The sequence below is a fragment of the Ixodes scapularis genome, unplaced genomic scaffold (genome assembly GCF_016920785.2).
Source record: "Ixodes scapularis isolate PalLabHiFi unplaced genomic scaffold, ASM1692078v2 PGA_scaffold0__279_contigs__length_252992795, whole genome shotgun sequence".
Classification (NCBI taxonomy): Eukaryota; Metazoa; Arthropoda; class Arachnida; order Ixodida; family Ixodidae; genus Ixodes; species Ixodes scapularis.
Window position 1 is genome coordinate 15,929,355 of NW_024609835.1, and position 15,436 is coordinate 15,944,790.

The following is a 15,436-nucleotide window of genomic DNA, read 5'->3' on the forward strand; positions in this document are numbered from 1 at the left end:
GTGCTGTATGTCGTATGCGTGGTGTTTGTACTTTTCGCTTCAATCTTCTGAAGTCTTTTTTTCTGTGAGAACGCCGACACGAAAACGCACATGGGGAGAAGGAACGTGCTTCGCATTGTTCGCAGGCGCCGTTATAACCCATTATGCGGTTTGCACTTCACACGAGGGCTTCCAATGACGTCAACCCCTTTCGAAGCAGCCGCAAACCTAATCTTTACCTGAACGCGTGGGAAGGTGTTCTTATTGTTCACACGCGCCTTATCATCCATCATGTGGTTTTGATGCTTGTTTTGTGGTTTCCCTTATTCTTTATCCTTATTTAAACGGATGCTGAGCTGTATGCTGTATGCCTGATTTTAAAGGAGATATGCTGTTTTGCCTTCAATAGTTCGCCGGGAGTTTCTTGCTTACAACGCCAACGGCACGAACATTCCTTGGCTGGTAGAGGTATACAGCCTCGCTGTAAAACAACTGTAAGAGGCGGCTACGGACATAGAGTAGGCCATCTTGAAGCAACCTGATGGAGAATGAACTTCATAAAACTTAGTCAGACTATTCAAGGAGGAATTAGGTAAGGTTAAATGGAAGCAAGGTGGTAAACCAAAATACAAACCAACATTTGCTGGGACAACGAGGTAAGAGAGTTGAGAATACAGCGTCAGAATGCGCCCAGGGAGCATAGGCAGGCAAAGGCAAAGGGGGACTCACCGGAAGGCAAAAACAAGGTGGGAAATATTTTAAGGGCTTAGAAGAAAGGCATCAGTCAGGATAAACTATAAAATTAAAAGAACAGGATCAGAGTGGGTGGCAGAAGTAAACGAGAAAGATAGGAAAGCAGCGAAGAAATTTTTGAACCATCGAAATTTTATAGGTAAGCAAACAAAAAATAAGCATACATTTTTGATCACATCGGAAAAAAATTAATTGGAAGGCAAAGCCGCAATTGAGTACATAGGTATGGTCATAGAAAGGAAGTTTGGAAAGCTGGTCCCTATAGTAGGAAGTTTGGAAAGCTGGTCCTTATAGTAGGAAATTTGTGTAAGCCATGAGAAAAACAAGAAATGCTATCTAGTCACTGGGAGAGAATGAAAAAAACGCATTGCAAAAAGTCCTTGGGCGCACGTCAACAGGCTCACATGGTATCCCAATCGAACTACTAAATATGCTGGGTCAACAGTCCATGATAAAGCTATGAGAGACAATTCAGAAGGTTTTTAATGACAAGAGTTCCAGGAGATCAGAGTCTAAGGAGAATGAATCTTACTACAAAGGTAAAGGACAGAAAAGTGATATTGGGTCTTATCGGCCAATAATAGTAACGTGGGTCATATTCAGGTTAGCAATACAGGTACTGAAGAATAGAACACAAGATTGGTTGAAAAACGAACAAATTCTAGGCAAAAACGGGCTTAGAGAGCTGAAAAGAAAAAAATGAAAACGGGCTTAGAAAGCTGTGAAGATTAGAAGATAATATATTCTCTTTAAGTCACGGCATCGTGACTTAAAGACTTCTCTCTTTCTCTCTCTCTCGGGATCGCTTTGCAGAAAAGGAAAGTCAACCAATCTGTCTTGTGTTCAAAGATATCAAGAGAGCTTATGACTATGTTGACCAAAATAATTTCTGCAGTATTTTAGGAGAGACAAGGGTGAAATTGAGGTGATCAATTTGTTAAGAGACATCTACAGGGATAAGCAGTTGACAATAACATTGCAAAGCGAACAGATTCCACCGATCGCCGTAGACAGGGGTTTTAACAAAGGTGCATGTTGTCACCACTACTGTTTATAGCATATTAGTATATAGAACGCATGCTAGAGAAGAACGGCGTTGGGTTTGATATTTCCTACTTCAGGCAGGGTGAAAGAGTTAAACATCTGATTCAGGGATTAATTTATGCCGATGATATCGTTTTAGTAGCAGACAAGAGTATAGATATGTAGGAACTTATGACAATATGTGGACAAGAATGTGACGTGCTGGTAGTGTACTTCAGTACAGAGAAGTCAGGAATTATGGGTTTTAATGACACGCACGACAACTAATTATGTATATAGCGATTCAAAGTCCCGAGAATAGGGCAATACAAGTATTTGGGAGTGTGTTTAAACGAGGGCACAAGGTACCTTAATGAACATGAAAATATAGTTGACAACTAAAGGCAACAGGAATGCATCAGTAATAAATAAACGAGGATTATTGAATTTTAACAGATGCGAGGTAGTGAGAGGTATCTGGAAGGGGGTTAGGGTGCCTGGTTTAACATCTGGAAATGCTGTCTTGTGCATGACGCCGAAGGTGCAGTCAAGACTGGACAAGACTGCGTGGTGTACGCAGGTTGGCACTACGAGCCATAGGAAAACTCACAATGAAGGTGTACAGGAAAGGCCGCGGGAAATAGATAGGGAGAAATGTGCATTCAGAATATCTGGGTACATATCTATGAGCAAGAAACAAAGTGGAGAAAACGAACCCGACGAATTGCGTCAAGGTGCTGGTCTAACACCTAGGAGGATGGGCGGACAGGAACAGTGAAGCATATTGTAAGTGAGGGGGAGAGATAACTGGTATGAGACCAAATGCTGAGTCAGCTTTGGAAATGTGCACAGCAGAGAAAACTGATATTAAAAAGGAAGGAATATTCAATAATTCTAGAGGTAGTCCGTTATTGTTTGAGGCTGGGACGGGGGTTTTGAGAACCAAGACGTACATGGCCAAATTTCAAGATGGGGATACAACATGCACGGTGTGCGAGGAGGGTGTCGAAACGCCAGAGCATGCCATCATGAAATGTGGGGGGCTCGGCCACCCAAGGACATCACGCGGAGAGGCTGACTTCCTCGGGGCTCTTAGATTCGAAGAGTCTGGTGAAACAAACCGTCAAATCAGTAAAAGAAGATTAAGGGGAATGGTGGCGAAAATCAAGAGACGGATAGATTAAATTAGATTAAATTGACGTAGCCAAAATTCTATGTTGAACTAAAACACTACTTGGTTAGGTGGAACAAGTCACCGCCCGATTCGAAGTGTATAGCCTCCATCCATCCATCTATCCATTTATCCGGAGTCTGCAGAAGCGATATACTTGCAGGCATGTCAGTTAGAGTGCAGATAAGCGAGCCTGGCTCTCCTACACACGCAAAAAACAAGTAAAACATCGACAGTTTCTTTTTTAGTCACAATATTTAGATAATAAGACGGTGCGAGTAATAAAAAAAGACACGAAAAGTGAGCTCTGGATAGTTATTTTTTACTGGCATACGAAACATAAAATAATAAATTGAGGTTTGATAAACACCCCACGCTCTTAAGATGCGTAAACATGCGCAGGAAGGATCAGCTGGCTTTGCAAAGGGTCAAAGAAACACTTACACTAATTGATACTAAACAGTATCACCAAGTGCGCGATGGAGGATATTTTTCTTTCTTTCTATTTTGTTGGAGACAACGCTCGTCGTTACGGGAAGCTTACATTAGATAATATTATTAAGCTGCCAAAACACAACTGCTAAGACGCTACTTGCCTTGTTGATTGCTCGGGCCATCTGTACTTACTCATCGGTAGCAGTGATATGATTTCAGCACATAAATACCTTTCGTAAACATATACCTTCACAATTCATCCAGACTACGAGGTGATTCACGAAAAAGATAGGGTTGAATGGCGGCCATTGGTCATAAACTTATAAAGCCTCCCAATTCATTGAGGTGCCATAGAGATCGTTAGACGTTCGGTGCCTCTGAACTTAAAATGATTAGTGAAAAATGCGGGAAGACAGGCATTTCTTATGATTTGTTACACCCTCAGAGGCACAACAGAAACGAGCATTTGTTTTAAACAGACGGAACGCGTAACTACTCGGCCCCCCAAAAATTAAGAAAACGAAAAGCAAGATTTCGTTCTGCGTCCTACTTCAGTGTTAAAAGGATGCGTTAATAAAAATAACGGCGCTGAAAGGGAATATTCAGGGGTGTTAGTGTCTAAAACATATACGTTTCACACCCTTAAGGAGCTAAATATTTTCAGTGCCTATGGACCTTTTCCGCTTACTCTTGCCCCCGACCGCCAAGTAGGCATATCCGGTATGGGCGACGAAAAAATATTAAAACATTTCAACTTGCAACTAGTAAAAAAATAGAGGGGAGGCGAAACGAGAATGTGTGACTGTTACGTTTATGTCCTAAATGCCTTCTATCGGTGTGGCGACGGCAAAACAATGTTTTCGCCCATACTGGAAGTGACGACAATTCAAGATGGCGGCGCCCTTGCGAAAAAGGTCTATAGACCGTTACAATAGGAAGAGCGGAGAGAGAAGAACTGCTACGTACCCCCTCTCACCTTGTGCGTCGTCTGTTCCGCCTAGTGGGCTGTGCCTAAAATCCGACTGGCGTTCAAACTCGGTTTAACATCGCATCTTTTTAGAAATTTCAAGCTCAGATACGCCGAATTCGATATGCAAGTTGTCGTGTAATGCTATGCTCGATTAAATATTAACCGGATTCAATCGCCCTGTTGCTTACGCGCAAATAAAAAAAATAATTAGGAAAACTGTGCCAGAGTTGCCGGTCTCTCCAGCGAAAAGTATCCGGTTGCTGTAAATTTTTTACTTTACAAAGCTCGTTCTGGTGTAGGCCTTTAGCGACGATGAGTGAAAGTCTAAAATAATAAATAAAAACGTGCTTTCCTGACGCAATGGACGCGGTGGTTGAGGGTAGTACTGCCGGCTGACACCACTGCTATTGAATTGACGGGAGAAAGACACGCTCGTTGATTATTTTCTGAAATAAAATAACAGAGTGTTATAGGCTGAATTCGGAGTAGCCATAAATATTCTAAGAACGAGAACTACTTCACAACGGCAACCACAAGCGTACAGAGGTACAGCCCGCCGTTGCAGCTTAATGATGGAGAACGGCAACCTCCCGGTTTGTCGCCTGCTAGCGGAATCGGGCTCGTTGCCTCTTTCTCGTTTTACCTCACCGAACCTGCTGAACTTCCCGGAGGTGTGGAGGCTCTGGAGAGGGCGCTGTGGTCGAACAAAATGGCGCCACCCTGAGAGCGCTAAATTGAATGGTCTATAAAAAAACAAAATTATTACTCCTCTATATTTGTGACTGTCGTTCTTGTCTGAACTTTTTAAAGTGTTGATTTAGCTGACTGGTACATTTTGGCATTCAGTTTGTACACAATGTACGACATTTCGGCATTTACAAGAATGAGACATGTTGTATATGCACACTATTACCTTCATGTGCAGCGTTCACTGCTTTTCGGCATTATCAAAGTCAATGAGATGCTGTATAAGCTTAGCAAAAGTGTGCTGATGAATGGACGGTAATGATCTAATAGGATAAATGTCAAGAAGACGCCGGAAGCCAGATATTTGGTGGCACCGGAATTTGCACCCCGGGTCTCCTACTTCTCATTTCTCCAACGCCCCTATGATGGTAGTCCTTGTAAAAATAAAATATTGTGTTTAGGAGAAAGTGTGTAAGTGCACTCCGTTCAACTACAAACTTTCAAGGCACCAAAAGCTGCAACCGCACCCGCCATCCCACTAGCTTACGGCCTCTGGAAATAATCCCTGGAATTGCACAGACAAAGCTAGCGGTGCGCATGCCCAGTAGCAGTGTCTAGCTCCGCCGCGAGATTCTGAGCTAAAGAAGCGGTGCACGAAAGCTCCCTGTTATTCACAAGAAAAACTGGGCTCTTACGTTACAATTGATATGCAATGCAGAATGCAGGTGTGCCAGCTTACCTTGATGTGTTTCCGTAGGTTAGAGTTTGTTGTTCTTGCTGAGGACAATCTCAGTTTTTTTGGCGAGCAAAGTACGCACTTAAACTCTAGGTTCCCATTCTCCTTAATGTCCTGAATTTTGAACATCTCATTAAGAGATAGTCATGGAGTCGACGGACACTCCATGACCGAAAACTCGACCAGTCAGAGAAAAAGTGGCGGTTACGGGTAATTAATCGTTCATCGGTTCTCATTTCCATACCAATAGTGGTGGAGGCAAGGTGAGGGGAGGGCGTAACGGAGCAAGAGAAGCGATGGCCATCGGTCTCACAATACAAAAGAGGATCACGCCACCTTTACGCGTTCTCTCTCTCACTCTCTCTCTGTCAGCACTCCTTAGATAGCTTAACACCCCCTCCCCCCCACACACACACTCCTTAATGCTGACAGTTGATTTTAAAGTAAGGAGTGGACTCGACCACTATGCCCATACAAGTAAACCAAAAGAGGTATCATCCCTACCCTTGAAGACGATGCTCTTAGCCCGTCGCGCCGGGCGCTTTTCAACCGTGCCTCTAGACCGTGCTAGAATACCGTAGCGCACATAAAAGACAAAAGGAATTCGACCCCTTCGGAGAAAGAAGAAGTTTGCGGCGGGGACGAACGTTTTCCACGAAGGCTCCGCATCTCGCACCGAACGACGCGAAAATTTTCCTGTTTTCCGGAAAAGACTGATACCACGGAAGGAAGGAGGACGAGAGGCAAAGAAGGATAATACGGAAACGTGAGTGGGTCGCATATTACCGGCAATATCGACATTTTAGAGACAAGCCTACCCCCACGCGGGGATGGCATGGAGATGGACGAGACGGCCGCCGATGGCGAGAAAAGAATAGGCGGAATACCCGAGAGGGGTTGGAATTACATTATTAGAAAAAAGGATAAGAAAGTCAGCTCGTCCACCAGCGATGTCAAAAACAACATGGGGTCAACCGAGGAGCAGAAGCCAAAAAGGAGGAGATTCGGACCGATGCCGGGAGACGAGATAAAAATTACTGTTAGACCCGAAAAGGGTCTGAAACTCGGAGACACCAGAGAAGGATCCGTAGGCAAGGCACTAATTAAGGCCATTCGAAGAAACCATGCCCTCCGAGATGAGGAAATCACAACAAGAATATTGAAAGGTACCAACGCCATAATAGTCAGCACGAAAAGGGAAGACATCGCGAAAGCGGTGACAGAAATCGAAGAACTTGAGATCGAAGGGAAGAAGCACAGCTTCAAAGCTAAAGTCATCATGGAGGACACGGTAAAAGGAGTGGTATACAGAGTCTCTAAAGAGTTTACAGACGAAGAACTGGGAGAAAACTTCAGTGTAAGGGGCAAGTACGCCGACATTGAAATAATAGAAGCCAGAAGAATCAGGGATACGGAAGTTGTGGTCCTCACTTTTAGCGGGGACCGTTTGCCAAACCAAGTGTGCTTATACGGGCAAATGGCACACGTGTGGGAATACAGGCCGGTGAAGCAAGTATGTTTCGTCTGCATGAAGCCGGGACACAGGAGTGACGTATGCCCCACGCCAGACGCAAAGGGGTGCCGAAATTGCGGCCGAACGCACGCGGAAGGCGAAGAGAATTGCAGGGCAAGATGCGCATTCTGCGAAGGGGAACACCCCACCGGGGACAAGGAGTGCAAAAAGCGATACAAAGAACCGACGAAAAAGGTGCAGCCCAAAACTACTGATACACTGACCGACGTCAGCAAAAAGAAGGCGTGGGCGGAGGCGCAGAGCAACATAGAAGACTTCCCTACGCTGAGGTGGGTTACTGGGCAAGCCAACTACCCCACAATAGAGGGAGAGAAATCGGACAAGCAGAAAATTTCCGAGATGGAGGAGACAATTAGAGAGCTAAAGAAGGTGGCAGAGATACAAAGGGAACAATTTCAGAGAACAATGGAGATACAAAGGGAACAATTCCATAAAATGGAGGAGCAAAACGCCAAGATGGCGGAAACCATTAAAAGACTGGAAGGAAACTCTTGGAGACAAGAAGAGAAGCACAAGAAAGAACTGGAGACTCTCCGAAGACGGTGTGAAAACAAAACGGACGAGCCGAAAACTCAGCCGAAGCCGGCAGAGGCACCGAAAAAGACGCCCAAGGAAAGAAAGGGTCCGCTCGAGGAAAGAAAGGAGCAACTAGACAACAAATTCGAGAACAAGTTTGAGCTACTAGAAAGCAAATTCGAGCAACTGGAAAACAAATTCGAGCAAAGATTCGCTAAAATTGAACAGATGCTCGCAAGTTTACTGGACGGGGCGGCGGGCCCGCCTAGGAGGAAATGTGCAAAGGACGGCTACGAAAGCGATGTCAGCTGCGTGAGCAACGAAGGAGCCAAAGCAGAGGCAAAGCAACCGTATGGAAGGTAGGCTTCTGATATGGCAGTGGAATTGCAGAGCCTACCGAGGAAAACGAAGCAATTTTACATTTTATCTACAGGACGAAGTGGAAAAACCGCACCTAATCTTGCTGCAAGAACCGAATTCAGAAGCGAATCTGAGTGGGTACTACGTTTACGGCAACGATAAGAACAAGCCCAGGGTCGCCACGCTCGTCAATAAGAACATCACGGTCATACATCACGAAACAAAGCAAGAAGTAGAGAACGTTCTGACGGAAGTGGTGCCTAGCAACAAGGGAGGCAAGAGCACATTCGTGCTAAACGTGTACGCGCAACACAAGGGCTACAAGACCGAGGACCTCGCGGAAATCATGGAAACGGCATGCAAGATGGCCGGCAAGGACAACGCGATAGTCGTCGCGGGAGATTTCAACTCGGCGCATACGGAATGGGGCTACGTAAAGGACACGAAGAGGGGCAAAGAGTTACTCAAGCTAATCGAGATGCACGAACTAACGATCATCAACGACACAGACTGCCACACTAGAGTGGGAAACAGCGTGAGTCGAGACACAAACCCGGACCTCTCGATGATCAGGGGAGCCACGGCGGGATGGATAAACACGCAAGAAACCCTCGGAAGCGACCACTGCATCATTAGGATCGAAGTAGTGGCAGACGCCAAGCGTCGACGCATAGGAAAGAATCAGAGAACAGACTGGAGAAAGTTCAGACAGGAAGTGGAAACAAGACCCATAGACGACCTTGCGCGGTGGACAAGGGAACTAAAAAGAGCCAAAGAAGACTACACCAACGAGGTAGAGCTGACCGAAAAAGTCACTGCAGTTGACTCGCGACTCGAAACGCTGTGGAAGAAAAGGCGCAATTTGACTGTAAAGTGGAAAATCAACAAACTGAACCGGAATTTGAGACGTCGAGTGGCGGAACTCAACGAGGAAATAGAAAAGTACGCCGATGACTTGGCGCGACAAAACTGGTGGCAAAAATGCGACAAACTGCAGAACACTTTGGAAACAAAACAGACCTGGAACCTGCTCAAATACCTGGCGGACCCGGCATCGACAAGAGGCGAAACCAACCGAACTCTCACGAGGATTGTACACAAATTCCAAGGAGACGTGCTAGAATACATCAAGAACAGGTACGTCCCGGATCAAGGGACACCCGAAACCGGAAACGAGTATACGGGACGAACCAACGAGAGTCTTGACAGAGACTTTGACGTTGGGGAGCTGGTGGCAGCCGCCGCCGAAACGACCAACAGCACACCGGGGAGGGACGGCATCACCAACGCCACGCTACGGAATCTACCGCAGAAGACTCAGAAGCAACTCACAAACTTTATTAACGAGGTATGGAACAGCGGAAAAGTCCCGGAAGAGTGGAAGCACTCGCAAATCAAGCTCATTCCCAAGCAAGGAAAAAAACCGCATATAGACAACATGAGACCTATCTCGCTAACGTCGAACGTAGGCAAACTCATGGAACGCATGGTGAAAAACAGGCTACAGCGCTACCTGGAGGAAGAGGGGCTCATGCCGCACTGCATGTACGGTTTTAGGCCACACCTGAGCACTCAAGACGTGCTACTTCAGATCAGGGAAGAAGTGCTGAGCGGCAAAATCCCCGCCAAAGGGGAGCACATCGTGCTAGCCATAGACCTAAAGGCGGCCTTCGACAACGTTGCCCACTCCGCCATACTAGACAACTTGAACGCCACCAACGGAGGCGAAAAGACCTACAACTACGTACGCTCCTTCCTGGAAAACCGCAGCGCCACCATCCAGATTGATGACACAAAGACTAAGACGTTCGACATGCCCAACAAGGGGACGCCGCAAGGAGCGGTGCTGTCACCCCTACTTTTTAATATAGCGCTCTTCAAGCTATCCGAGAGACTGGCAAAGATCCCGAACATAGAGTACGCGGTATACGCAGATGACATTACGATATGGATCACAAAAGGGTCGCTAGGAGAAAAGGAGGAAAGGCTGCAAAAGGCGGCAGAAGTCATACAAGAGGTGGCAAAAGCAAGCGGACTCCACTGCTCGCCCGAAAAATCAGAGATTCTGAGGATTCATGGACGAAGGTACGACAGAAGCATACCCATCAACGTCACGATAGAAGGCCACACAGTGCCCGAAGTGAAAGAACTAAGGCTGCTGGGTATGTGGTTACAACATAATGGGAAAGCCACGCTACAATGGGAAAAGATCTCCAAAACCATAGACATCATGGGAAGGATGATTAAGAGAGTCACCCACAGGAAGTGGGGTCTAAAAGAACGAGACGTGGCGAAGATTGTTCAAGCCGTCGTCGTAAGTAGGATCACTTACTGCATGCCGTACCACCGGATCACCAAAACAGAAGAGAGAAAGATCGACTGCAAAATGAGGGGAGTGTACAAGCTAGCGCTAGGACTACCCATTACCACATCAACCGAAAAACTCATGGCCATGGGCATCTCTAACACGTACGGAGAGCACAAGGATGCCATGCTGACGGCGCAGAAAGAGAGACTCGGACGCAGCGAGACCGGAAGACGCCTGGCGACCAAACTCGGCTTCAACGACGTGAGGACAAAGGCGACCAGAACGGCCGACCTAAGCGATATGGCGAAAAATACGTACATCGTACGACCCATACCAAAACACATGAGACCGGATACGCATGAACAACGAAGACTAGCCAGAGCCAGGTACTACGAAAGGATAGCCAAAAAGGGAGAGGTGGCGTACGTCGACGCTGCCGACTACCCGGACCGGGATGCAAAGGTAGCCGTATACCTGGACAAAAACAAGATGGAGAAAAATAGCTGCTCGATGCCCAGGGCAACGACGGAAGAGGCCGAAGAGAGAGCCATAGCGCTCGCCATGATGGACGGCTATAGGAAGGGCAGTAGCATGCTCATCCTGTCGGACTCTCAACAGGCCTGTCGAAATTTTCTAAAAGGCAGGATTGGAGCGAGAACCGCCAAACTTATAAATAAGGTCACCCCGAAAAGTGCTGGAGTAACGCACGAAATCGCGTGGATTCCCGCTCACGCGGGCGTCACGGGTAACCAGGCAGCAGACGACCGAGCCCGTGCTCATACCTTCCGGGCCGGTCTGACGCAGCCGGGGAAAACCGTTATCGTGAACCCGAGCTACTCGGAGCTACTTGACCACTACAAGGCCTGCCGATTCCAGTTTCCGGAGCCCGCGGACAGGTTCGACAGAATAGATGCCGCCCTATGGAGGAGACTCCAGGCGGGCAACTTCCCGAACAAGGTGCTGGCCAGACACGTGGATCCGGACAGGTACGAAGACGACAGCTGCCCCTGGTGCGGCTCCCGAGCGACACTCTACCACTCCACGTGGGAATGTACGAATAACGACGAGCTTCCCAAGCTCCAAGACGAAGAAAAAGGCCAAGCCGGCTGGGAGAGGCTGCTGCGGAGCAGGGACCCCGGAGAGCAGCTTAGGCTGCTCGAAAGGGCCAAACTTGCTGGCCAGCTTCTAGGGATCCTGGAATGAGGAACCCTCCCCGCTAAGGCTCCACTTCCGTCATCATCAGCATCATCCCTCATGTTCCAATAAACGTTTTCCTCCTCCTCGACCCCTTCGCGCGAGGCTACACCGTCTTTTACGCGGTTGTGAACCCGCGAATCGAGGGGTACGAACCCGCGTTTAATGTTTGTGCAGGTGGCGGGAGACCTCTAAGAATTTGGAAAGGGTGAAACGGTCCAAAGGTCAAAAACAAGTAAACACCAGAAAGATTTCTACTTCCCGGGAGAAGAAGAAAAACACGTTGAAAGGCAACGGAGAGCCTACTCGGCCTTGTCTTACTTGATCTTCGTATTTCGTACATTTGAACATGCCTTGCCCGTTTTGCTAGTGGCTCTAGCAATACAATTTAGAAGACAACAGCCTGCGCACGCCGTTTCGTTAGCAGATCCCCGACCCGCCTCAACCGGCAAACACTCCGAAGCTTGGCGAGAGTAGGGGCCCCGCGGAGCGCCGTCGAAAAGTGATCGCAGCGCCCTTGGCGAGCTCGGAGCCTCTACTAGCAGACGAATTCTCCTCAACGCATTGGTTTTGCCTATTTTCGTGCGAGGTGACCAATGAAAAACAAGAAAAAAATTGTCGCGGGTATCTGCTTCTTTGAATGTTGAAAAATAGGTGCCACCTCATAAGTGAAGGACATTTTCTTCGCGTGGGGAAGATGTTAGAACTTTCAGGTTGCAATTTTGGGGCTCTCCTGAAGAAAACACTCTGTGACAACTTATGTAAGCGAGACAAAACACGAATGTACCTTCGCACTGTTTTTTTTTTTTTTTTTAAAGGGCAATGTACAAAAATTTTAGAACATAGCTACGTTTCAACTTTACTGTTCTTATCAATGAATTTGTTTCGTTGTTGCAGTTCCCATTCCTCATGAATCTCTTGCTTATAACCGCTTTTTCGAATAGGCGAATAGGATGAAGAAGCAAATGGCAATTTCGAACCATGTACATTATTGCGATGTCAGTGTTATGTTGCTACTTAAGCTTAGGAGGATGGTTTAAGCAAACTGTTTAATAAATACATACGGGATCAAAGCGGCAGCTATGGCGAATGCTCGTCAGTTCGAACCGTAACAGCGCGTGCCACCTCCTGCGAGCGTGCTCACTGGATGTCCTCTTCTTCCAAGATCAGAAAGCCTCATGACATCATAACATGCCCCCCTTCTTCTTTTCTCTCTTTCTTTTTTTTTTTTTAAAGATAATTTAGTGCGATCGCGGCACTTGTCAGTCTCTGTATTATAGCGGCTTCACCACAACGCGTCGGCTTCTTGTTCTTTGTGTATCCTGTTGACCTTGTAGACGTGGAAATGTGTTCAAGTGATTCGCCATTTGGAACTGTATGGACAAAGTCTTCAGCAGCTTCGTTTGAGACTCTAGGGAAATAGTTTTCAGCAGCTGTATTCGTTTCTGCTGTTCCATGTGCTTCTTTGGTGTGGTACCGGTTGCGCCTGTAAGTCCTCGATGTGTTTCTGCTGCTGCTTGTCCTGGTTCCACTTGTTCTCCTCGGCACGAGACTGTTCCAAAAGGGACTCGTACCGCCGGGAGAGTTCCTCTATCTCGACTCGGCTTGCTGGTGCCTCCAAAGTTCTCGCTGTACCCCCAGTGCCCTCGGTGACATGTTCCATCGAGGCCTCCACTTTTTGGTTTGGCGCCTGTACCAACCGTTCTTCAGCCTTGAAATGCTTGTACTTGAGCAGGCGAAAGCGCTCTTGCAACTGCTGATTTGCTTGCCACAGCTCTTGCAGCTCCTGCATGGTCTTTTGTCCCACTGCGCCCTGCTGCTCCTCGAAGACTGCGAGATCTCGTCTGGCTGTTGCCCACTCTTTTGTCAGCTGAGCGCACCTGTCCTCCCAACTGCGTTTCTCTTGGGCTGCCGCGTGAAACTCTTCCTGCAGGTTCCTGCGTCTGTATACAATGTGCTTATGCTTGTCCAACAGCTGGGAGTGGTCTGTCTTCAGCGCTGATAGTGCTGCCTCACACTTGGCCGCTTCGTCCAGGGCAGTGTAGTCCTCGTTCTCCATCTCCTTGGTGGCCTTGACGTGCTGCTCGCGTTGAGTCTTCAACTCCTCCTCGAGGCAATGTCGTGCCTGTTTTAAGTTCGCAGCTAGCTGTTGAAAATGTTTGTTGTCGTTGACGAGCATCTCAGCTTGCTCCTCCAGGCAGGAAAGTTCTGACCACAAAATGTCGGCTTCGCTTTCTAGCTTTCCGTTGCGTTTCTGGAGGCTGCTGACTTTCTCGTCTAACCTCTCGCACTCTGTTTCTGCCTTCTCGGTTAAGGAGCTTCCGTCTGCTTCCGTTTGTGACGAATTGTTACACTTAACAGCATTCTCTCTCTCTCTCAAAGTCTCCGCCACCTTTTCGTGTCTCTGCTGCCAGAGGTGACTTTCATTAGACACTCATCTAATTTTTTCACTCGCATCTTCACAAGATGATTTCCACTGCTGACTTTCTTGAGCGAGGAGCTCGTTCCTAACTCTCAAGGATGTGACCCGTTCCTGGAGCAGTGCCAGCTTACGGTTCAAGTCTTCCAGCTGACTTGCTTCAAGACAGATTGCAGCTTCTGACGACTGGTTGGTGTGCTCGATGATGCTCCGGACAAATGCTTCGATGATGCTCCGGACAAATGCCCCGAGATCTTGTAACGGCCACTGGTACCGGTCCTTTAAGTACTGATAGTTTTGCTGAAGTAGATTGACCTGTTCCTCTTTTTTAGCAAGCTGGTTTTCCAGGGCCTCTCTCTTGCGTTTTGCGATGTCCAGCAACTTCTTGAGGTACTGAAAGGCACTGACCTCTCGTTGTTCGGAATCGTTCTGAACTAGCGGCAAGTCCTCGCCACAGTCTTGAAGAAGGACATCCTGCAAGATGCAGTACTCGGCAGAAAACCTTTCGAGCTCAAGCTGAGATGCTTCAAACTTCTCCTTCAGGGTGTTCGCTTCCTCCACCTTGGCATCTACAAGCTCTAGCTGCTTTGACAAATCCCCACTTAGAGAAACTAACTGGGCTTTTAATGCTTCAGACTCCTGATATTTGGCATGAGAAAATTCTGCTTGCTGCGCTTGCATCTTCCCCAGGAGAGCCGAAGCTGCCTTGCACTCACGTTGAAGGGCCTGCTCACAGCCAAAGCTCGCTTCGAAAGTTCTCTTGTGCTCCAAAGACATTCGCTGCATTTCTGCCGTTGCCAAAACCAACTCTGAAATCAGGCCTTGTCCCTCTTCGAGGCGAGATGCCAGCATGCCCTTTTTTTTCTTTGACCGCCTCTCCAGCTCTGTCCCAGTTCGCGCAAACTTGGTTGCTTTGGTTGATGGAAGAGGCCCAATTGTTATGCCTCCCAAATGGTTCGTTTCATTGCGGTCATTGTTCATGGATGAGTTGGAAGTATCTTCTACCGCAGAAACACGTCGATATCCGTAAGTTTTCTGCTGTGTCTGGTCGCACATTCGGAAAAAATGTCCAAAATTTCCACACGAAAGGCAGAGCTTTCCGTAAGCTGGGCAGTTTCGGGGCTGATGGTAAGTACCACATCTCGAACATGAAATTTGCTGTCGGTTGCTGGATTGGTCTTTTTGTGGTCCGGATGGTCGGTAACTTCGTTGCGCTGCTCTGAAGCTAGGTGGCTGACGATAGAGTCCATCAACTCTAACTTCGTCTTCAGTTTTCTGAATATCATTCACGCGTTTTTTTTAGATTTCAGCTGCTTTCCAGGTTGAAATGATTTTGTCTAAGGTTAGACTC

At 47.4% G+C, this 15,436-nt stretch overlaps 1 pseudogene; it reads right to left on the reverse strand.

Moving 5' to 3' along the window:
* Positions 1-13,092: 13,092 nt before the first annotated feature.
* LOC121836449 lies at positions 13,093-15,066 on the reverse strand (annotated as a pseudogene).
* Positions 15,067-15,436: the final 370 nt, after the last annotated feature.